This window comes from Echinops telfairi, unplaced genomic scaffold, assembly GCF_000313985.2.
Source record: "Echinops telfairi isolate 266 unplaced genomic scaffold, ASM31398v2 ScPeMD7_2573;HRSCAF=3158, whole genome shotgun sequence".
Classification (NCBI taxonomy): domain Eukaryota; kingdom Metazoa; phylum Chordata; class Mammalia; order Afrosoricida; family Tenrecidae; genus Echinops; species Echinops telfairi.
Genome location: NW_022106471.1, coordinates 1,404,328 through 1,407,187, shown reverse-complemented (window position 1 = coordinate 1,407,187; position 2,860 = coordinate 1,404,328). Strand labels below are relative to the sequence as shown.

The window sequence follows — 2,860 nt, the reverse complement described above, 5'->3', positions numbered from 1 at the left end:
TTGTAAATGCTAGTCATATTTCATATAGGTACTGTTTCAACATTATAAAAGAATTGTTAAAAAGATAACATTACATATCATCTTACCAAATATTAAATAGAACCAAGTACAAGGTTGGAGCAGTGCATATATAGTTTTGTTTCTATAATTTATAGTACAGATTTCTTTTTTTTTTAACCATCATTCTTAGGCCAATTCCTTGGTTGCCTTTCTTCAAGGTCCAGCTACCGTGGATCCTGCATTTAAGGGAGCCAGTCATTCATTGGCTGATGTACCATGCAGTTATTGAGTGCTACCATAGGCCCTAAGAGGAGGGGACCTAGAACTTGTCTCTGTTCTAAAAGAATCTGCATTGTAGTGGAGAAGTAGGCAACAACAAATAACGAGACAATATATGGAATTTGTATGGAGGGAGATAGGCAGTCACCTTTTTTTTTTTAAGGTGAAAATATGCTTAAAAATATAAGCCCATCTCAACATTGTCTATGTTTAATTCTGTGACACTGATGACAATTTTTTTTTAGTCTTTTTCTTGCTATAATATTCACAGATCTCACATGATTACATTCTTCAAGTTGTGCAATTATTCCCTTGCTGCCCTTTTCTAAATCATTCTGTCATCGTGAGTATCAACTTTCTGGCCCTTAAAGAGAAACTCCCTCTTCCTCCTACCCCTGGTACCACTTAGAGTTTTGGTTTCTTTCACCTTGCTTATTTCATCTAAGCGAGATCATACAGTACTGTTTTTTTGACGGACGGAGTTTTCTCAGCGGGGTGTTCCCAAGGTTCGCCCATGTTGCAGCATGCATTGGGACTGTTTATACCACTTACTGCTCATCCGTTCATCTGCGAATGGGCATTTGGGTTGTTTCCATCCTTTGGGTCCCATGCTAAGGACTGTGATGATGGTTGGTAGACAGGCTTCTGACTTTGTACCTGCCTTCACCTCGTTTGAGTACATTCGTAGAATCTGTAGTTCACTGTTCAGTTTTCTGAGGCACTGCCAAAATGTTTTCCACAGTAATCATACCATTTTATGCTCCCAACACCAGTGGAGGAAGGATCCAGTTTCTCCACAGCCTTGCCATTTTAATAATAGTGACATGATAACTCATTGTCATTTTGATTTCATGTATTTGTTGGCCATTTGAATATCTTCTTTGGTGAAATGTTCAAGTCCGCTGTCCATTTTTCATTGGGTTTGTCTTTTTTGTCTGTAAGTTGTAGAAGTTCTTAAACATATGTTTGGAACGTATAGAGACAACAAGTAGAATAAGGGTTCCTGGGGGGTACAGTGGGGAAGGATGACGGTAAAGGGGAACTGATATCAAGGAGTTCAAGAAGGAAGAAAATGTTTTAAAACTAATTGCAGTAGCCATTGTACAAGACTGCTCGATGTGATTGAACTATGGAATGGTATGATATCTGTAAGAGCTCCCAGAAAAATAGTTTGGGGAAAAAAGAAATGTATATATATGTATATATTTGGGTATTAGACCTTTCTTTGTTGGTTACCTGACTCTTTCATTTTTCTCCCAGTCCGAAGGTTATCTTAACACTGTCTTTCCAGGCACTTTTTAAAGAAGGTGGGTGGCCGGTTGCCACAGGCTCAGTGGGCAAACCACATTCAGATGGCATCGGGTGCTGCCTTGCCTGTGTGTACCAGGTTTTATACTGTGACTGGCTTGGCGTGCAGAGTTGCCCTTTAAGATATTAAGAAAGCCCTTTTGAAGGCGTTCAGAGCATGTATTGTTAGGTGCTGTCTAGTTGTCTGACTCATGGGGCATCTCTGCAGGAGAATGAAACACTGCTTACTCCTGCTCTTTTGGACGTTTGTCCATGCCTTTGAGCCTATTCTTGCAGCCGCTTTGTGACAGAGCCTTGGAGAACGGTGCAAAGGGTGCAGTGGGGAATGCATAGGTACTTGTTTCTGGAAACTTATTTTTTAAATGATGAGAAATACAGAGTCCATCATTATCGATTTAACTTTTCACGTATATGATTGAGTGATGTTAATCATTATGTTGTGCACCTCTCTCCGATATCCGTTCCTTAAACAAGAACTCACTGCCTCCTCAACAGTGACTCCTCTGCTTCCCTCCCACCTCTGGCCACCACGCTGAGCCTTTGCCCTCTCTCTGTTTGCTCCGCTAGGCACGTCCTACATCCCACAGGTGAGCTCTTGGAAGTTTGTCCTCTTGGGATCGATTGCCTTCACTCCTCACACGTTTTCTGGCTCCGTCCATTTGGTGGTGGGTTTCAGGGCCTGCTCTCTGTTTAGGCTTGAGTTACATTCCTTTGTTTGGACATATCACTTCTTTCCCCGTTTTTTCATGGACTTGTAGGTGCTTTTCACCTTTTGGCTTTTCTGCATACGACTATGAGCTGGTATGCACGGTGTCTGTGTTGCTGCATTCAGGTCTCTTGGGTGTAAGCCTAGGAGTGGAATTCCTGAGTCACAAGGTTGTTTCATGTTTAAACAGTGACTTTTTCATTTTGCCACCCCACCAGCCTACATTCGTTGATTGTGGTTTTTCTGATCCTTGTGGGAGTGAACCCTGGTAGTGTAGTGGGTTATGTGTTGGACTATTAACCACAAGACCAGCAGTTCAAAACTACCAGTTATTCCTCGGGAGAAAGATGAGACTTTCTACTCCCATAACAAATGTAAAAGGAGGTACCAAAACCCCACTGGGGCAATTCTATTTCTCAGTAGGGTGGCTATGAATTGGAATTGATTTTGATGACAGGGAGGAAGAGAATGAGAATGGAGTGGTGTCTTTTTGTGGGTTTGATTTGCATCTCCCAAATGGCGAATGCAGCCCTGATGACCGATGGGGTTACTCATGGGGCTGCTAAC

General features: G+C 42.0%; 1 protein-coding gene across 1 annotated transcript in view; it reads left to right on the top strand.

Annotated features, from left to right (window-relative positions):
• Nucleotides 1-2,860, top strand: part of PCYOX1 (prenylcysteine oxidase 1) — a 29,767-nt gene that overhangs the window by 15,263 nt on the left and 11,644 nt on the right. The window lies entirely within an intron of this gene.